At 39.2% G+C, this 22388-nt stretch overlaps 1 protein-coding gene and 2 non-coding genes across 3 annotated transcripts in view; 1 reads left to right on the forward strand and 2 right to left on the reverse strand.

Moving 5' to 3' along the window:
• Nucleotides 1–13623, reverse strand: part of CTNNA3 (catenin alpha 3) — a 1798979-nt gene extending 1785356 nt beyond the window's left edge. The window contains exons 1-2 of the mRNA XM_047826392.1: nt 13502–13623; nt 11069–11165 (exon numbers count right to left, since the gene is read on the reverse strand). The gene's annotated coding sequence lies outside the window, so the exon portion shown is untranslated. The remainder of the gene's footprint in view (nt 1–11068; nt 11166–13501) is intronic.
• A 538-nt stretch (nt 13624–14161) lies between these two features.
• On the forward strand, nt 14162–14243 carry TRNAS-UGA (transfer RNA serine (anticodon UGA)). The gene has a single exon. It is a non-coding gene; the product is annotated as a tRNA-Ser (tRNA).
• A 7439-nt stretch (nt 14244–21682) lies between these two features.
• On the reverse strand, nt 21683–21791 carry LOC125148512 (U6 spliceosomal RNA). The gene has a single exon (XR_007145595.1). It is a non-coding gene; the product is annotated as a U6 spliceosomal RNA (small nuclear RNA).
• Nucleotides 21792–22388: the final 597 nt, after the last annotated feature.

The raw sequence follows: 22388 nt of genomic DNA on the forward strand, positions 1-22388 counted from the left end.
AATCTCTCAGTCCCACCTATACACCGATTCTGACCAGTCAGGAGCTGCATCTTCATGTGGTTCTTAGTTTCATATTAAAAAAAATTAAGAAAGTTAATTTGAATTAATTAAAATGTGGATTTAATATTTGAACAAAGGTTAAGTGAATTCTAATTTATTTAATTGGTTGGCCTGAAAAAGAGAAATTGAAAAGGTTATTTAATAAGGTCTCAATTCTGTAAGCAGGTATTACATAGAGGATAGAAGAAACTGAAAGAGTTCTTGCACCTGGAAGAGTTTAAGCTAGGTATAATAAAAATAATCTCAGTGTGGTTGTTATGAGACATTAAAATAAATTCTCTGGTGGAAGTTAAGTGTTTTCTGAAAATCTATCGCCCTCTGAATGGTCCAGGTGCAATCTTTTTATGGAATGGGAACCTATGAGTTCTTGAAGGATTGGGCTGGGGCTTTCTTTATTTTATTTTATTTTTTTATCTCTTAAGACCAGAACCAAATTTAGGTTCTGGCTACCACACGTATAGCTGCCCAGAATGTTTACTTACAAGTGTTCCTAAGCAATCAATAGCAATGTAGTAATATGGAGAAAGTCCTGTTTTCCAAAATGCCTCTCAGGAAAAAAAGTAAATATGATAGGAAGGAATACGACCCTTGGAATGGTAGAGAGGCCACTAGTGGGGTATTTATGGGGAACATGAAACAGTAACAAAAGGTGTTAAACTCTTTTCTAAGGAAAGCGTGTCTAGTTATGTATTTCCCAAGAAAGGTAAGTCCAGTTCTTATTTTGTTGAGTGGCAAGTACCTTTTAGGGGCAGAATTGAATTATTTTGATCAATAGAAGGGAATACATACCACCAGAAGTCCTCGTTGTGGTCCCTCTCTGAGCAGAGAACAGCCTCTTTGATGTTGAATGAAGGCACTGTGGTGGGATCTGGATATGATCTAAGAATAGGAGAATAAGAGATCTAGGAATGGAGGTTACGTTTTGAGGAATCCAGAATTCTGTCTTAGATATATTATGTTTGAAATGGCACATTCAAATAGTTTTGATACTTTTAAAAAAAATTTTTTTTAACGTTTATTTATTTTTGAGACAGAGCATGAATGGGGGGAGGGGCAGAGAGAGAAGGAGACACAGAATTGGAAGCAGCATCCAGGCTCTGAGCCATCAGCCCAGAGCCCGACGCAGGGCTCGAACTCGTGGAACGTGAGATCGTGACCTGAGCTGAAGTCGGCTGCTTAACCAACTGAGCCACCCAGGCGCCCCGTCTTTGATACTTTTAAATAGATTTGTCATGATTCGACTTGGTACCCTCTTGGGAAAAATCAAATCTTATGAATTGGAATTACGGTAGCAATTTTTCAAAGAAAATTTATGTGGGCCATTTTATATTTTAATCTTAGCTTTTCCAAAACTGACATTTACTATTTTTTAATTAAAAATTTAAATAAACAGATATAATACAGATACATGGGTAACTCATTACAATTTTTTCTGCATTATTTAGTTTGAACATTTACATATACCATATAGCTAATGGATTATATTTTTAGTTATGCAAAGGGCAACTGAGGACTGTGAACCTACTCCTGTCTCTGAGCATTTCCCCTATAAACACTGTTCCAGGTTTGGTGTGTTTGCTCTCTGATCATTTAAGGAGTGTGACTTGTTTGCTCAACTGTATGATTTTTTATTTATTTATTTATATATTTATTTATTTATTTTTCAATATATGAAGTTTATTGTCAAATTGGTTTCCATACAACACCCAGTGCTCATCCCAAAAGGTGCCCTCCTCAATACCCATCACCCACCCTCCCCTCCCTCCCACCCCCCATCAACCCTCAGTTTGTTCTCAGTTTTTAAGAGTCTCTTATGCTTTGGCTGTCTTCCACTCTAACCTCTTTTTTTTTTTCCTTCCCCTCCCCCATGGGTTTCTGTTAAGTTTCTCAGGATCCATATAAGAGTGAAACCATATGGTATCTGTCTTTCTCTGTATGGCTTATTTCACTTAGCATAACACTCCAGTTCCATCCATGTTGCTACAAAGGGCCATATTTCATTCTTTCTCATTGCCACGTAGTACTTCATTGTGTATATAAACCACAATTTCTTCATTCATCTCAACTGTATGATTTTAATAGAGTCTTGAGAGGAAGAGAAGATAAGGCTGTGCTCAATTTGTCATCTTTACCTGATTCTTAATATTTTCTTGATAAGTCATGTTGCACAGTTTTAATACTCAGATCTTATATAGTTATATGGGCAAATGAAAAAAAAATGAGAAACTAATATACTGTGAGAGAGATAGTGTCTTAAAAGGTATTTGTATCTAATTTCATACTCTATCAGAAGAATATCTTGATTACAAAACTGCCCATTTTTGTGTTGTTGGCTCATTATTCAAGTAATTACGTAGTACGATTTAGGACCATTCTGTTACTGAGGAGCTTTGAAATGAAGAGTTACGTTTTTATCCTAAAACTGTGTATTTTTAATTAGAAAGTTAAGTCGGTAATAAGAGTGCTTAACATGCCAAAAGGACTTCTCAGTTTGGGTGGAATTAGTAACATGAAGTTTTTACTGATCAAGAGGATAAAGTCAACAAGGTTGTAAGAATTATTATTTTTGAGATTTTATCCATTTAGATGCTCAAATAAGACTTTACCTTAACTGACTAAATATTTTTATTCAACATAGTATTGGAAGTCTTAGCCTCTCCAATCAGACAACACGAAGAAATAAAAGGCATCCAAATCGGCCAGGAGGAGGTCAAACTTTCACTCTTCGCAGATGACATGATACTCTATATGGAAAACTCTACAGATAACACCAAAAAAACTGCTAGAACTGATCCATGAACTTAGCAAAGTCGCAGGATATAAAATCAACGCACAGAAATCAGCTGCATTCCTCTACACCAACAATGAAGCAACAGAAAGAGAAATCAAAGAATCGATTCCATTTACAATTGCACCAAAAATCATAAAATACCTAGGAATAAATCTAACCAAAGAGGTGAAAAATCTATGCACTGAAAACTGTAGAAAGCTTATGAAAGAAACTGAAGAAGACACAACAAAATGAAAAAAGATTCCATGCACCTAGATAAGAAGAACAAATATTGTTAAAATGCCAATCCTACCCAAAGCAATCTACATATTCAATGCAATCCCTATCACAATAACACCAGCATTCTTCACAGAGCTAGAACAAGTAATCCTAAAATTTGTATGGAACCAGAAAAGACCCCAAATGGCCAAAGCAATCTTGAAAAAGAAAACCAAAGACAGAGGCATCACAATCCTGGACTTCAAGCTACACTACAAATCTGTAATCATCAATACAGTATAGTACTGGCACAAACAAGGCACTCGGATCAATGGAACAGGATAGACCCACAAATGTATGGCCAACTAATCTTTCGCAAAGCAGGAAAGAATATCCAATGGAATAAAGACAGTCTCTTCAGCAGGTGGTGCTGGGAAACCTGGACAGCAACATGCAGAAGAATGAACCTGGACCACTTTCTTACATCATGCACAAAAATAAACTCAAAATGGATGAAAGACCTAAATGTAAGACAGGAAGCCATCAAAATCCTCGAGGAGAAAGCAGGCAAAAACCTCTTTGATCTTGGCCGCAGCAACTTCTTACTCAACATGTCTCCAGAGGCAAGGGAAACAAAAGCAAAAATGAACTATTGGGACCTCATCAAAATAAAAAGCTTCTGCACAGTGAAGGAAACAATCAGTAAAACTAAAGGCAACCGACAGAATGGGAGAACATATTTGCAAACGACGTATCAGATAAAGGGTTAGTATCCAAAATCCATAAAGAACTTATCAAACTCAACACCCAAAAAACAAATAATCCAGTGAAGAAATGGGCAAAAGACATGAATAGACACTTCTCCAAAGAAGACATCCAGATGGCCAACCGACACATGAAAAAATGCTCCACATCACTCATCGTCAGGGAAATACAAATCAAAACCACAGTGAGATACCACCTCACACCTGTCAGAATGGCTAACATTAACAACTCAGGCAACAACAGATGTTGGCGAGGATGCGGAGAAAGAGGATCTCTTTTGCATTGTTGGTGGGAATGCAAGCTGGTGCGGCCACTCAGGAAAACGGTATGGAGGTTCCTCAAAAAATTAAAAATAGAACTACCCTACGACTCAGCAATTGCACTACTAGGTATTTATCCAAGGGATACAGGTGTGCTGTTTCGAAGGGACACATGCACCCCAATGTTTATAGCAGCACTACCAACAATAGCCAAAGTATGGAAAGAGCCCAAATGTCCATCAGTGGATGAATGGATAAAGAAGTGGTACATATATACAATGGAGTATTACTCGGCAATGAAAAAGAATGAAATCTTGCCATTTGCAACTACGTGGGTGGAACTAGAGGATATTATGCTAAGCGAAATTAGTCAGGCAGGGGATGACTATCATATGACTTCATTCATAGGACTTTAAGACCCAGAACAGATGAACATAAGGGAAGGGAAGCAAGAATAATACAAAAACAGGGAGGGGGACAAACCATAAGAGACTTAAATATGGAGAACAAACAGAGGGTTACTGGAAAGGGTGTGGGAGAGGGGATGGGCTAAATGGGTAAGGGGCATTAAGGAATCTACTCCTGAAATCATTGTTGCACTATATGCTAACTAATATGGATGTAAATTTAAAAAAATAAAATTAACAACAAAAAAAAAACTTTAGAAAAAAAAAAAGTAAAGGGATGGAGAAAAATCTATCACCAATTGGATATCAAAGGAAAGCCAGGGCAGCAATACCTATATTGGAAAAATAGACTTTAAAACAATGACTCTAACAAGAGGCAAAGAAGGACTCTATATAATCATAAAGGGGACAATCTAACAAGAATATATAACATTTGTAAATATTTATGTACCCAACATGAAAGTACCCAAATACATAAAACAGTTAATAACAAACATAAATAATCAATAGTAATAATAATATTAGGGAATTTTGGGGCGCCTGGGTGGCGCAGTCGGTTAAGCGTCCAACTTCAGCCAGGTCACGATCTCGCGGTCCGTGAGTTCGAGCCCCGCGTCGGGCTCTGGGCTGATGGCTCAGAGCCTGGAGCCTGTTTCCGATTCTGTGTCTCCCTCTCTCTCTGCCCATCCCCCGTTCATGCTCTGTCTCTCTCTGTCCCAAAAATAAATAAACGTTGAAAAAAAAAATTTTTTTTTTAAATAATATTAGGGAATTTTAATAGACATAAAGTAAATAATCAATAGTAATATAATAATATTAGGGAACTTTAATACCCCACTTATATCAATGGACAAATCACCTAAGCAGAAAATCAACAAGGAAACAATGGCTTTGAATGACACCCTGGGCCAGATGGATTTAACAGATAAGTTCAGAATATTCCATACTAAAACAGTAGAATACACATTCTTTTCAAGTGCACATGGAACACTCTTCAGAACAGATCACGTATTAGGCCACAAAACAAGCCTTGCAAATTTACAAAGATTGAAGTCATACGATGCATCCTTTCTGACCACAACGCTATAACTCTAGAAATGGACCACAAGAAAAAAATCTGGAAAGACCACAAATACATGGAGGTTAAATAACATGCTACTAAATAAAAAATAGGTCAAGCAGGAAATCAAAAAAGAAATTAAAAGTACATGGAAACAAATGAAAATGAAAACACAACATTCCAAAAAACTTTGAGATGCAGCAAAAGTGGTCCTAGGATGTAAATATATAGCAATGCATGCTTACCTTAAGAGCAAGAAAAATCTCAAATAAACAACCTAAGCTTACACCTAAATGAGCTAGAAAAACAACAAACAAAGCGTAAAATCAGAAGAAGGAAGGAAATAATAAATCTTAGAGCAGCAATTAATGATACAGAAACTAAAACAATAGAACAGATCAGTGAAACCAGGAAATGGTTCTTTGAAAAAAAAATCAGTAAAATTGATAAACCTCTAGCCAGATTTATCAAGAAAAAAAGAGAAAGGATGCAAGTAAATAAAATCACAAATGAGGAGAAATAACAAACACCAGAGAAATACAAATAATTGTAACATATTATAAAAAACTATATGCCAACAAATTGGACAACCTAGAAGAAATGGATTAATTCCTAGAAACATATAAGTTACCAAAACTGAAACAAGAGAAAATAGAAAATTTCAACAGACAAATTACCAGCAAAAAAACTGAATCAGTAACCACATATCTCCCAACAAACAAAGTCCAAAGGCAGATGGCTTCCCAGGGGAATTCTGCCAGACATTTAAAGAAGAGTTAGTACCTGGAGTGCCTGGGTGGCTCAGTATGTTATGTGTCCGACTTCAGCTCCAGTCACCATCTCACAGTTTGTGAGTTCAAGCCCCACGTTGGGCTCTGTGCTGACAGCTCAGAGCCTGGAGCCTGCTTCGGATTCTGCGTTTCCCTCTCTCTCTGCCCCCCTCCCCCATTCATGTGCGTTCTCTCTCTCTCTCTCTTTCTCTCAAAAATAAACATTAAAAAATTTTACAGAAGAGTTAATACCTATTCTTGTCAAACTATTCTAAAAAAATAGAAAATGAAGGCAAAATTCCCATTTAATTCTATGATGCCAGCATTACCCTGATACCAAAACCAGATAAAGATACCATTAAAAAAAGAGAGAACTACAAACTAATATTTCTGATGAATATACACGTAAAACTCCTCAACAAAATATTAGGAAACCAAATTCAAAACTACATTTAAGAAATGATTCACTACAATGAAGTGAAATTTATTCCTGAGTTGCAAGGGTGGTTCAATATTTGCAAATCAATCAACGTGATACAACACATCAATAAGGGAAAGGATAAGAACCATATGATCATTTCAATAGATGCAGAAAAAGCATTTGACAAAGTACAACATCCATTCATGATAAAAACCTTCAACAAGGTAGGTTTAGAGGGAACATACCTCATCATAGTAACAGCTAACATCATCCTCAATGGAGAAAAACTGAGAGCCTTTCCCCTAAGGTCAGGAAGAAACAAGGATGTCCACTCTCACCCCTTTTATTCAACATAATAGTGGAAGTCCTAGCCACAACAGTCAGATAAGATAAAGAAGTAAAAGGCATCTAAATTGGTAAGGAAGAAGGAAAACTTTCACTGTTAGCTAGTGAATGTCTATAACAGTATTAGCTAGTTATGTCTATAACATGACACCATATATAGGAAACCTGAAAGACTCCACCAAAAACTGAGAACTGACAAACAAATTCAGTAAAGTTACAGGATACAAAATCAACATACCAAAATCTGTTGCATTTCTATACATCAATAGCAAAGCAGCAGAAAAAGAAATTAAGAAAACAATCCAATTTACAACTGCAACAAAATAATAAGATAACTAGGAGTAAATCTAACCTAGAGGTGAAAGATCTATACTCTGAAAACTATAAAATGCTGATAAAAGAAATTGAGGACGACACAAAGAAATGGAAAGACATTCCATGCTCCTGTACTGGAAGAACAAACACTGTTAAAATGTCTATGCTACCAAAAGTAATCTATACATTTAATGCAATACTTATCAAAATACCAAAAGCATTTTTCACAGAACAAACAAACAAAAAAAAACAATTCTAAAATCTGTATTGAACAAAATCTAAATGAACAAATCTAAATTGAACAAATCTAAATTGAACAAATCTAAAATCTGTATTGAACAAAAGACCCCAAATAGCCAAAGCAATCTTGAAAAACAAAAACAAAGCTGGAGGCATAGCAATTCTAGACTTTAAGTTATTATTACAAAGCTGTAGTGATCAAAACAGTATGGTACTGGCACAAAAGCAGACACACAGATCAGTGGAACAGAATAGAAAATCCAGAATTAAACCCACAATTATATGGTCAATTAATCATCAACAAAGCAGAAAAGAATATCCAGTGAGTAAAAGACAATCTCTGCAACAAATGATGCTGGGAAAACCAGGCAGCCAGACGCAGAAGAATGAACCTGGACCACTTACACCATACACAAAAATAAATGGATTTTTTAATTAAAATGGATTAAAGACCTAAATGTGAGACCTAAAGCCATAAAAATACTAGAAGAAAGCACAGACAGTAATTTCTCTGACATCAGCATAGCAAGTTTTTTCTAGATAGGTCCCCTGAGGCAAAGGAAACAAAAGCAAAAATAAACTATTGGGACTACATCAAAATAAAACGCTTCTGCACAGCAAAACAAACAATCAACAAAAGTAAAAGGCAACCTACAGAATAAGAGAATATATTTTCAAATGACATATGTGATAAAGAATTAGTATCCAAAATATATAAAGAACTTCTAAAACTCAACACCCCCCCCAAAAAAAATAATCCAATTTAAAAATGGGCAGGAGAGGGGCACCTGGGTGGCGCAGTCGGTTAAGCGGCCGACTTCAGCCAGGTCACGATCTCGCGGTCCCTGAGTTCAAGCCCCGCATCGAGCTCTGGGCTGATGGCTCAGAGCCTGGAGCCTGTTTCCGATTCTGTGTCTCCCTCTCTCTCTGCCCCTCCCCCGTTCATGCTCTGTCTCTCTCTGTCCCAAAAATAAATAAACGTTGAAAAAAAAAATTAAATAAATAAATAAATAAAAATGGGCAGGAGACATACACAGACATTTCTCCAAAGAAGATATACAGATGGCCAGCAGACACATGAAAAGATGCTCATCATCACTTATCAGCAGGGAAATGCAAATCAAAACTACAGTGAGATATAACCTCACACAGGTCAGACCAGGTAAAATCAAAAACGTAAGAAACAACGGGTGTTGGCAAGGGTGTGGAGAAACAGAAACCCTCTTACATTGTTGTTGAGAATACCAACTGGTGCAATCACTCCAGAAAACAGGGGGTGGGAGGTCCTCAAAAAGTTTAAATAGTACTGCCCTACACTCCAGCAATTGCATTACTGGCATTAATGGAAAGAATACAAACAGATTGAAAGGGATACATGCACCTGTATGCTAAATATTTGGTTATCTACAATAGCCAAATTAGGGAAGCAACCCAGTGACCATCAACTGATGAATGGATAAAGAAGATGTGGTATATAATTACAATGGAATGTTATTCAGACATTAAAAAAAAAATGAAATCTTGCCATTTGTGGTGACAAGGATGGAACGAGAGTATTATGCTAAGCAAAATAAGTCAGTCAAAGAAAGAAAAATACCATATGATTTCACCGTATGTGGAAGTTAAGAAACAAAACAAACAAGCAAAGGGCAAGAGAGAGAGAGAGAGAGAGAGAGAGAGAGAGAGAGAGAGGCAAACCAAGAAACAGACTCTTAACTGCAGAGAACAAACTGATGGCTACCAGAGGGGAGTAGCGTGGGGGTACCGGTGCAATAGGTGATCGGTATTAAGGATTGCACTTGTGATGAGCACTGGGTAATTAAAATAAAAACTTCTTTTTTTTTTTTCAACGTTTATGTATTTTTGGGACAGAGAGAGAGACACAGCATGAACGGGGGAGGGGCAGAGAGAGAGGGAGACACAGAATCGGAAACAGGCTCCAGGCTCCGAGCCATCAGCCCAGAGCCTGACGCGGGGCTCGAACTCACGGACTGCAAGATCGTGACCTGGCTGAAGTCGGCCGCTTAACCGACTGCGCCACCCAGGCGCCCCATAAAATAAAAACTTCTTAAAAAATGATTAATGTATCAAATTTATTGCATACTTTAAAAGTACAAATCATCTTTAATTTTGATGACACCCACTAATAAAGTTCTATTCTAATAAAAAGAAAGAAAGAAAGAAAGAAAGAAAGAAAGAGAGAAAGAAAGAAAAAGAAGACTGTTCTTTTTCAATTTCCTAATTCTTAACTGGCATGGCATTAGGGGACCAATTAGGTAGGAAAACCCTATAAATAAGTTGCTCTAGTGCTCAGTAGGATATATCTCCAATCTTCTTCGAACATATATTTGTAAGTAATATGATGACTATAAAGCAAACCACAATTAATTGTTTAGGCTTCAAATGTCATTCACTATGCAGCAATTCCATAATTATTTCCATCACTTTTCATGATGCCTGTAATTTACCAGCTAAACCTTCATGACGTTTTGTTGCCAAAAACTTAAGTAAAATTTTGTGGCCAATTTGAACTAAGTTCCCTAACATATGTTGTCTAAAATGTACAGTTAGAGTTATTCTGCAATCAATAAAAATTAAATTCAAAAAACCTGAATGATGGCTAAGCCTCTAAAACTATGCAGTTGCTGCCAATTCTTTTTTTTTCCAATGAGGTACAAAAGCATGTAAGGCAGCTAAGGTAAAATTCCCAGACTCTGCTCACCTCTCACCAATTACTATGTATGTGTTTTGTGTGGGATGTCCATAAAAATACAATTGTGTAACAGAAAGAGCAGGGATTTAGAGAGGATCTGATTGACCCAGCTTGAGTTACATGGTAGGCAGGATTCTAATATGGCTCCCAAGATCCCTGCCCCAGCTATTGGTACACACCCTATAATCCCCCTCACTGGAGCTGTAATTGTGAATAAAATGCAATAGTTACTTCTGCAATTACATTATAATACATAAAACTCCACTGTAGTAAACTAGAGAGTAATTCTTCTGATGGCCTTAAAGAAGCAAATTACCATGCTGTAGAGAGGGCCACATGATAAGGTACAACCTCTAGCAGCTGAGAATGGTCCTCCACTGACAGCTAACAAGTCCTGCAACCACAGAAGCTGAATTCTGCCAACAACTAGTGACCTTGGAAGAGGACCCCAAGCCCTTGATGAGACCAAAGTCCCAGTCACCATCTTGAAATCTGGTCAGACCCTGACAGCAGAGAACCTAGTCAACCTACAACCACACTCATGACCACATTCCTGACACAAATAGAAACTGTGAAATAATAAGTTCATGGTGTTTTAAGTCACTAAATTTTTTGTAATTTGTTTTGTAGGGAAAAAAAAAAAAAAAAAAAATATATATATATATATATATATATATATATATATGTCACATGATTACCGCTTAGAAAGAAGAGGTGGGATACCTTGATTAACAGCTGAAGTAAGGCTGTATCCAATGAAGGTGAAGTGGTCCTCTTTAAGCACAAATGAAGTGTCATCATCAGTTGGGGGGGATGGATACTGGAATAAAGAAAAACAAAATTAATCCACCACAATATATTAATTTTCTGATATCTCATAGGCCTTCAACATTCAACTCACAACTCTCTCCTACTATTGACTCTATTGCCATATACACACTCCTTGATCTACATGCCATTGAGCCAGAGACCAACAAAGAATACATGAAGGCAACAAAATCTAGTAACACTGGGCAAACATAACAAATTAGTCTTAAATCTACCACTAATTAGCTACATGACCTTGGGCAAGCCATTCACGGGCCAGTTTCCTGTCTATAAAAAAAAAGGGGGGGGGGTGGGGATTGGACTAGCTTTAACGTCTCTTCCAACATTAAAACTGTATGAATTTTTCATTCAAAAAAAAAAAAAAAAACCACCACTGGGGCAACTGGGTGGCTCAGCTGGTTGAGCGTCTGACTCTTGATTTCTGCTTGGGTCATGATTCCAGGGTCATGGGATCAAGCCCTGGGTTGGGAACCTCACTGAACATACAGCCTGCTTAAGATTCTCATTCTCTCTCTCTCTCTCTCTCTCTCTCCCTCTGCCCCTCTACCCCTGCTCACATGCTCTTTCTCCCTCTCAAAAAAAAAAAAAAAAACAAAAAAAAAACACCAAAATAATTCAAAATAAATTTTGATTGCTATAAAAAGAGCCAGTACTGCTCCTAAAACATAACCCCTCCCCTCAGTATTCTGCCTCTGAAAGTGGCATCAAGAAAGGTTTTAGAGAAAGCCATAAGATATTTGCCTTCCACACCCAAATTGTTTAATAAAAGCTACCACATAAACGAATCTGGGGGTAGTTTAGAGGGGGACCTTTGTAGAGTAAATCAGAATCAGAATCACCAGGGGATCTTTGTAGAGTAAAATGTCCACGATTGAAAATCAACGTTTTAGGTTGCTACTGTGAATCATAATACATTTGTTATAATTATGTTGGAAACATGTATTTTACTTCTTTTTCCCTTACCTGCCATTTATTGCGTTAAATGGCATTGCTAAAGACCTAAAGTTGCAACTGAAAGAATTCATTTGTAAATTCACACTTTGTGAAAACACCTATAATAATTTTTGATCTCTTGAATCATTTTCACAACATAAATCAGGAAAAAAAGCAATTTCATTTTCTGAAAACCTACATTAACTCAAATAAGCTGAAAATTAAATGTTAATGTAGTTATTTCACTTCTGAAATGTTGCAAAGAAATTTTAATCACAGTTGTTCTCACCAAATACATATTAACTGTGTAACAGATTCTTTTCTTTTGCAGTCTTCTCTTCCCAACAAAAATAAACCAAAAAATGAACAAGAAACCCTCAGAGTAGATTTCTCAGTTAAATTATTGTAACCATAATAAATTCCCATTACTATCAAGCTTTTAAGTGAAGACAATTCCTAAAAGGGGAAGGGGAGGTTAAGGAAGAAAAAAGGCTTTCAGTAAATACTATCATTCAACTGCACAAAAGAAAAAATTTTTAAGAAGACTTCCAAATCAAGATACAACTAATATAATAGTAAGATTAAATGATAGGTTATTTCACAGCACAAGAGCAAGGTATTATTTCTTCTTGGAAAATCTCTATTGGAAAAGTGCCAAATAAAGTTCACATATATGGTAAAACTTATGCCTGGGATTGTCAGGAGTAACTTTGTTCCCGTATAGTATTCATAGAGAAATTGGGACCATTCCTGTAGCTTTGTCAAATTAAAAACAGACCAAAAAAAAAAAAAAAAAAAAAGATAAAAATTCTAAAAATCTCAAACTAGATAAAAACTTTTCTTATAATTCTTATTTTGTTCCCCTTTAAATCCGTTTAGACACTTAGCACCGTAATTTAGTTAAAAGAAACAGTATGAAAAAAAAATAGTATGGAAAATTCTCAAAAAATTTCACACATCAAGTGAGTTCACTTAACATCCAGGTTTCCAAAAGGCAAGGATTTGCCTTCCTTGCCTCATAGTAACACTATGAGATACATACATGGTGAAGTCTCTTTCCATGAACGCTGTTAGAATTTTAAAAGTTTAAATTTAAAAAGAAATTTAGAAATTTAGAAAAAGTCTACCTATTCTTTTTTCCCAAATCTTGCATCAACCATTTGATGCCCGGGGTGGGAGGGCGAGGGCGTATCTCCACGTGCGCGGGTAAGAAGCTGCGCTTGCACCCTGGAGTCTGCCGCACCCACCGACGCGCCACAATCCCGGGCCTCTGTTCCCTAAGGTAGGCGGCATAGAATGGACCTACCCGGTCTTAGAGCTTCAACAAAGTAAACCAAAAAAAGAGCCTAGCGCTGAAGGGAGGAAACTAATGATACTTAAAGGCAGAATGCAGACCTAATGCGCAGAACTTGGTTTTCAAACCACTTTCCAGGCTCCTCACACTTGACAGCTGAGACCACACTTAGGGCCCGATTTCTTCCAGCAGGGCTCAACAGTAAAGCGATCCCTGGGGGCGGGGGCGGGGGCAGGTAATGAGAGACGGCTGCTTGGGGAGGAGCTCGGGAGAGTTGAGCCCACAAGTAGCTGTATGACTCCTCACGCCTCCCTCCATGCCGCACAGAGGAGGGCTCCAGGCGTCGCGGCCAACGCGGGAACGCAGAACACGCACACCCCGCAGAAATAGAAATTTTCCAGAGCGCGGGCCCGCAGAACTGAACAGAAGTCTTTGTTTCACAGCTCTCTCGATGACCTAATGAGGAAGGGGGAGGGCAAAAATCAGGTCAGTGACCAGAAGCCAAACAAGTTTGCGATTTTCGTAATGCAGCGAAGGCAAGGGTTTCCCAGGCCTCCTATTTAAAAGAGTCTACTTAAACTCCTTCAGGGAGTTTCTATTTCTTAGCTTTCACGATGTAGTTCACGAAAGCTGTGCGGTCAGCCTCCGACGCCTCTCTAAACCGAGCTCAAGGAGTCTGTAGGCTCCGCCTCTTGGTGGGCATGGCGCGCCTGCGCGCAGTTATTGTACTAAAGTATTTGTGCCTGCGCTTCGTCTCCGTGGCAGCGATGGCCGAGTGGTTAAGGCGTTGGACTTGAAATCCAATGGGGTCTCCCCGCGCAGGTTCGAACCCTGCTCGCTGCGGAAGCGGGTGGCTTCCTTTTTCCCTTTTTAAATGTACACCTTAAAACAATAACCTTTACTTGAACTGCTGCATTTCCCATTCCTGCGAGCTAAATGGCTCACCTACAAAGTGTAATGTGTCAAAAGAAAAACCAATACGTTGCAGTGCTCCAAACATGTATTTACGCTAAAGAGAAAAATCTTCCTTTGTCGTAGCCAGCAAGGTAATGGTTTCAGAAACTTGGTCTTCAATGTGAAGGCAAGTTCGCGAAATATAAATAAAATAAGGTAGATATTGTCACAATGTTTTGGGCTATCACAGCCCAGACAAGCTATCATATGAAAACTGATGGCGAGGGTGGTAACGGGTTAAATAAGTGATAAGCACAAGGTGGTGAATGAAAGTGTTAAATCGCTATATTGTTCACCAGAAACTAATAGAATATTGTTAACTATCCTGGAATTAAAATAACCTAAGAAAAATAAAATAAAAATAAAACTGATGACAAGGTTAATGCCACCTCTTTTTCAATCCCAGAATCACCTTCAATAGTTGCCCCACTGCATCCAGAAGTGGTGTGAATGGAGAAACAATAAAAAAAAATTTAAGTTTGACTTCTATAGCATGATAGTTACATCCACAGAATGGAACACCATGCATGTAGCCACTAAAATGATAGTGATGACATGAGAAGGCCTTCTCAGTTTTGCCAAATCCAAAATGTTGGACAGACTAGAAAACAATATATATAATGATCACATTTTTGTTAAACTATTTATAGAATCATTTTTATGGCAAGAATGGGACAAAAACACTAGGGGCTGGAAAGAAATAATCAAAATGTTAGCACTAATTATTATCTCTGGGTTGTGGAATTTGGAAAGATTTTAATAGTTTTAACAGTTTTTTGCTTAACATTGTAAAATGTGTGTATTATTTACAAAGAAATTTGTGTGGGTGCCTGGGTGGGTGGCTCAGTCGGTTAAGCCTCCGGCTTCGGCTCAGGTCATGATCTCACAGTCCTGAGTTCAAGCCCCGCATCTGGCTCTGTGCTGACAGCTCAGATCCTGGAGCCTGTTTTGGATTCTGTGTCTCCCTCTCTCTCTGACCCTCCCCTGTTCATGCTCTGTCTCTCTCTGTCTCAAAAGTAAAATAAACATTAAAAAAATAATAATAAAAAGAAACTTGTGAAGTTAGTCTTTAAAACCATACACATCCTCTCTTTCTCCCTTTCACCTACTGTCACAATCTCCTCCCCACCCCACGATTGCCAGGTGTTCTTATGGAGTTCTCTAACACCTCAATGCTAGGGATGGTTTTCTGGGGTACCTGAAGTAGATTCCACCCACATAGCCCCCATCCCATTTGACACTTATCTCATCATATACATTCACCACATTCATTGACACTTATCTCATCATATACATTCACCACATTCACATCTTCAGTCCATCCTCTCTTCCCAATTCCACCTCTTCTGGCCCCACAAAGTCACTTATAAATGGCTGTATTGGTTTCCTAGCTGGTCTCCTTCCCTCTTTCAGTCAGGATCACATTCTGCTGAAAAAAAAACAAAAACAAAAAAAACAGAAAATCCAACTCTAGTGACTTAAACACATAGGGACTTGTCTCAAGAAATCTGGGAGTAGGCAGTTCTCAAATGAAACAGGGAGCAGCACTCTTTCCATCTTTCTGTCCTGCCATTTAATACATTGACCTTGTCCCCTACTTGTTGTCTCATCATCCTAAGATGGTTGCTGTACCTCCAGAGCTCACGTCTGTATTCAGCTAGGAAGGAGAGAGACAGGAACCTTCAGTTTATGTCTCATTTACTTGAACTGTGTAACAAGGCTACTACTAGCTACAAGGAATTCTAGCTGGGTATATAGCTATCCAAATCAAAATTGGAATTTCATTGGTAAGGAAGAAAGATGAATGGATACTGAGCCGGCAACCAACTGTATCTGCCACACCCCTCTAAAAGGAAAGGCAAAACTTGTAGGCATAAAACCTTTGAAACAAGTCCCTTGTCTGCCTTCCTAGCCTTCCTTCTTCTCTCTCCCATCTCCTTTTGAGTTATTAACAGGCCTCCCAACACTGCATTATAGCTCATCATGCCTTTGAAGCTTTCTACATATTCACATACAATTACCTGAAATACCTTTCTCTTGCTTCCATCCTTCTCCCCTCATTAGTAAAAGAAGGTTGTCCATCATTTGAACTCCCTTCCTATTTAGAGGACTTGCTCTCTTTTTGAATCCAGGTACAAGGCTGCAATCTACCCTCCTGCCCCATTCCCATTATAGATGCTGAAAAAGCCACGTATTTGCTTTCCAAGACTCCCTTACAGCTAGAGAGGCAGGGTGTTACGTAGGCCCAGACAATCAGATATGCCCACCTGCAACTTTCAATCAGAGCTATTAATACAAAGAAGCAGGGAAGGCAAGGATGCATCCCAGTGGTTAGGAGAGGCCATAATGGCAACCATAGACATTGCTACAGCAGCAGCACCAAGGCTGCAACTGCGGTTTATAGTTGTTCAGCATCAGTGACAGTATTGTCTATACCAGGCTGCCTTTGTGGTGTCAGCCTGAAATGATCTTGGATTTTGCCTAGCCAACTTACTCTTCTCTCATTTTCCAAAAGTGGCTTTGCAGCCTTCCTGGTAATTCTTTGAGCTATTCAATATTCTTACGGTAAGTTAGTATGTTTTCTGCTTAACTCAGCCCCAGTCATTTTTTTTCTTCCAAATACAAGATTTAGCTTCCCTCCTCACTGCTTCATCACCTAATGGAAACTCATGTTTTCTCTTCAAGTATCTCCTTGTGGATAAAGCATTCCTGCAACCCCCCAGGCTGGTTCATAAGCCCCTTTTATATTCTCCTATTCCCTAATATAGCAGGGATCCTATTGAAATGTTTCTGTTGGCCTCTGTTCCCATTAAGTGGTAAATTCCCTGCAAATATATAAGGCATCATGACTCTTATCTTCATACCCCTGCCTAGCACAGAAAAGGTACTCAATAGGGGCACCTGGGTGGCTCAGGCGGTTAGGTGCCTGACTCTTGGCTTCAGCTCAGGCCATGATCTCAGGCTGCTTGGGTTCAAGCCCTGCACTGGGCTCTGTGCTGACAGTGCAGGGCCTACTTGGGATTCTCTCTCTGCTCCTTCCTCACTTGTGTTCTCTCTCTCTCTGTCTCTCTCAAAATAAAAAAATAATTTTTTTTTAAAAAAAGTAAAATAAAATTAACAAAACAAAGTAAGTACTTAACAAATTTTTGATGAAGGACTGAATAAATATACAAGTAAGCACACAAAACCACCTCCACCCCAAGAATGCCCCATGAAAGGGGATGAAGGGGCCAATAGCCATTTTCCTTTTGAAAGTCATTATCCTTTGCCTTAGTATGAATTAATTTAATATACAGTATCCTCCTCACAGTATATTTTTAATTTAAGAAGACAGAGAATAGTACCCCAACAAGGTACCCTTCCTTCCCTTCCCATTGCCTTCCCTTCTCTTATTTTTTCCTCACCTTTTTCTTTTTCTCCCAGTCCCTTGTCTTATAGTGCTGAAAGGGCAGATTGAGCCAGGAGGCAAGCACACGTACATTTTCATCTCTGTGGGTCACCTCCCATTCCCATCTTCCTAAACGTGGTTCACTTTCACCCTGGCGTTCCTATAACCCAATTTCAGCTCTCTCCATGGTAAGCAAAAGAAAATCTATGGAATATTTTACAGGGAAGATGTGGACAAGGTTCTGCAGTGTACTTCTCAGAGGAAGGATGCTACCTCAACTCCTCTTTCCATGTTTCTCTACTCCAGAGTCCTCCTACCTCCTCACCTTCCTGTGCATCTCCTAGAGCCTGCTTTTTCCAGTCCAGCCTCACAAGGTACATGATCTTGAAGACTGCCCCTCAGGACCACTACTTTTTCAATCTTTTATGCTACAGAGCAATTCCCTGTGCATTGGCTTCAGTATGCCCAGCAATCAAAGAGGCTCCCCTTCAAAGGCAGAGGAGGTTATAAATATGACACTGAAGTCTCCTTTTTACCCAAATATTTCTCTACCGACTTCTATGAATAAAAGATAAATCCTTCAACTTCCCAGAATTCAAAGGTTTTAAATGTAAATAGACTAAAGTGAACTTTTTTCAAATTGTGATCTGTTAGCAAATGTGGAACTCATAATCTTCCCTTCCCTTCCAAATCCATGTCCTTCTCTATGTGTATGTTCTTCACCCAGCTTGTGGCATCTCCAACCATGGAGCAGGACACACCTACTTGGAATCACCCTGATACTGCCTATCCTTTACCACATTTCCTATCCAACCCAAATACAACTGAGTTTACCCCTAAATATGCTCAAAATCTACTTTGTTCCAAATCTACCACTACCACACGGTCTAAATCAACATGACCTCTCACCTCCACTACATCTCAGCCTCCTGTCTTCCCCCATCCACTCTTCCTCCCTTTCAATCTGTTGTCCATAAAATAAAATTTTCTTCAAGATGTGCATTTGAGCTTATAAACCTCCTCCTGTAAACCCTTCTGGGGATTCCCATATGCTCTTAACAATACAGACTTGGGGCGCCTGGGTGGCAGTTGATTTCAGCTCAGGTCATTATCTAGTGGTTTGTGGGATCAAGCCCTGCATGGGGCTCTACACTGACAGCACGGAACCCACTTGGGATTGTCTCTCCTTTCCTTCCTCTCTCACTGTCTCTCAAAATAAATAAATAAACATTAAAATAAAATTCGGACTAAAATCCTTAGCATGAATCCATGTCTCCCAATGATCCAGCCAGCATACCTATTGGGCTTCTCCCATCCATTCTCTAGCCAGATGTATTGTCCTTTCTTTTAGTTCTTGAAGGAACCAAACTCTTCCCCAGATTAGGAATTTTACACATATTCCAATGTCATCCTCCCCTTTAAACTTGCCAGGTCCCCTTCTTACATGATTTCACAGCACTTATCATACTCTGTAATACACTAGTATGAATATTTGCTTGATTTCCCCTTGTGTGAACGTGTGTGGGGTGTGTGTCTGTGTGTGTGTGTTCATTTAACCACTAGATCTCCTTATCTTATACCTAGTGGGCCCTCAATAAATAATTTTGTTGAATGAATTTTGTGGTTGGGAAAGTCAGAGAACAAGAGGCTTCAGAATACCTGAAACAGTGGGAGATAGAGTCTCCAATGAGGGTAGGTAGACTCTGTTTTCCTTCAACTTTGAGAGATGAATCAAAACCGTGCCTGAGGAGATTTGTGCCCTGACTACCTAAATCAGCAGGAATATTGCAGCTGAACCACCTGATATATTGCAGTACTGTTTAGTGTGATTTATGAAGCTGTTATTTTGTTTTAACACATCATGTTCATTGTAAAGGAGTTTCATCCCCAGAGGTTTCATTAATAGAGGCATTGTGTTTTTTTTTTTAATTTTTTTTTCAACGTTTATTTTTTTTATTTTTTTTGGGGGGGGGGGGGACAGAGAGAGACAGAGCATGAACGGGGGAGGGGCAGAGAGAGAGGGAGATACAGAATCGGAATCAGGCTCCAGGCTCTGAGCCATCAGCCCAGAGCCCGACGCGGGGCTCGAACTCACGGACCGCGAGATCGTGACCTGGCTGAAGTCGGACGCTTAACCGACTGCGCCACCCAGGCGCCCCAATAGAGGCAGTGTTGTGTAGTGAGACAGTGAAAAAGGGATTAAGAGATCGGGCTGGCCTAGGACATGTGTGAAGCTTGTATCCTAAGTCCTGTCTGGTTTGGACAAGCCCCCCATGTCCACTTTTGGAGGCCTTACACCCCCAAGACCACATGGTCTTAGGCCCTCTCTACATACTAGAATACAAATGACTAATAGAGATAGCTAAGTCTTAGCCCCTGCAGAATTAGAGAGACAGAAGCTCTGATACTAGAAATTTCAGATGACTGTTTGAGGAACTGATAGAAAAAACTTAGAGCTTTCAGCTCTTGTTCTAACAACTAGTTTTCTTCCCAACCTACACGAAGTTGATCAGTCAAGTTCACTCAAGCTAATAGACTGGATGTCATGGGAAACGAATTATTTCAATTTCCTTCCCACTCTCCCTGACATCCAGGCCTCCCAGAGGTCTGGGGACACTCTTTCAGGGACTGGACTCTGAGGCCTCAAGACAGGATGTGATAGATTTACCTTCACTGCTTTGTCTGGCACTGGACTGACCCCAGAGGCATGAGAGAGCAAGGCTAGGTCTCCTTTGGCATCTATAGGCCATTCAGAAGACTCTAGTAACAGAAAACATGACCCATAAGCTTTATGCTCTTTCAACTCTCTGATGCTTGAGGTCAGAGATAGAGAAGAGTCACGGATTGGTAAGCTTCTTACTCAGGTACTGAGGTAGGGCACAGCCCCAACCTGGTTACTTCATAAATCCCCTGGTCCTACCCAAGGGATCTTAAAGCCCTTTGTCCCTTCATACCATGTTTCTCCCCAAACACATTTAGGGAATATGTTTCCCTCCCAAAAATATTCATCTGAGACAAGATTCTCAGAGTATTTATCCAGGGAGGAGACTTTAGAAACATTTTATGTGAAAACACAAGTCATATGAGTACATAGAATGTCCATATAAAAGGTACGTATCTTCCCAGATGTTAAGCCACATACGTCAGTGGAGACAAAGTATTAGTGCTTTGAAATAATGTGTGTTAGGATGTTGGAGCACAGAAATGCCACACTTACTTTTTTTACATGTTTCTCCAGTGCAGAGGTCAGCAAACTTTCTATAAGATGTTAGCTCGTAAATATTTTAGGCTTTGTAGGCTATGTAGTTTCTGTTGTAACTACTCAACTCTGCCTTTGTAGCATGAAAGAAGCCTTGAACAAATGAGTGTGGTCATGTTCCAAAAGAACTTCATTTTCAAGAACAGGTAGCAGGCTGGAGTTGGCCCACAAACCAGAGAATTCATCCTAGTATAATGAAAAGGATCTTTCCAAGTTATAAACGTTAATATATGGTTAATTGGGACTCTGCTAAGAGGCTAGTTAACAGATCTATGAAATCTTAAGATACCAAAAAAAGACATCAAGAGGCAAAGCTGGGAGTGAATGTTTTCTAAGATCATTTTATCTCAATACATCAGAACAGCCCAGAAGCTTCCAGAATTCTCTCCCATACATTGTGCTTATATATTTCACTGAGAGAAATATATAAGGTGCAGTGAGACTGCAGTGAGACTGATAAGGTGCAGACCCTGGTAATGCTTGCTCATGTTCTCTTTCTATAGTTTGCAACATAGGCTACTACTGCTCTGAAAATAGGAAGTACTGTATCTATATCTTCTGTTATAAACAAAACCCTTCACCTTAGGGTGTGATTTGAGCATCTTAAGGTGTGAGGAATACACATTAGCAGATTTATTTGTAAAGTGCCTTGAGGGAGTGGGAAGAACAGAGACTTTGAAGTCAGAGCCACTAGACTTCACGAATTTGCGTGCCATATCCTTGCACAGGGGCCATACTAATCTTCCCTGTGTCATTCCAAGTTTAGTGTATGTGCTGCTGAAGGGAGCACCAGAGCCACCAGGCTTCAAAACCAGGCTCCTTCCCTTTCTTGTTGTGTACCTTTGGGCAGCTCACTTCACTTCTCTGAGCCTTAGTTTCCTCATCTCCTAAGTGGTAATAATGATTACTTCTACTTCATGGCATGGTCAGCAATAACTGCCATTTTCTGAGTTCCAACCATAGGCCAGGCACTGTGATAAGTGCTTTACATCCATTGTCTCATTTAACCCTCAAAAGAGGCCATAGCTAGTTTACTGCTGAGGAACAGAGGATGAGATCTTATGATGTTACTTCCTTTCCTCTTCACCCAGAGCAGGTCCCTCCTAAAGGTGTCTAGGATCATCCTAAGGAAGACATTGGACAGGAATAAAGGAAGAATAAAGGAGGAATAATTCATGTTATTGGAGTGTAATTTTCTATGCCTTATTGTCTCTCTGAGCTGGATTCTCTCCCTGAACTGAACTGAACTGAACTGAACTGAGCAAGTTCCCTGGGAGTTGATGTACAAAGCTGCCCAGAGTTGGCACTGGCTGAGGACATACTTAGGACTTTATGAGGCCTTCTCCCAGAGGCTTGCTGCTACTTCGACAGTCTCTTTTATCTGGGA

Source organism: Prionailurus viverrinus, chromosome D2, assembly GCF_022837055.1.
Source record: "Prionailurus viverrinus isolate Anna chromosome D2, UM_Priviv_1.0, whole genome shotgun sequence".
Classification (NCBI taxonomy): Eukaryota; Metazoa; Chordata; class Mammalia; order Carnivora; family Felidae; genus Prionailurus; species Prionailurus viverrinus.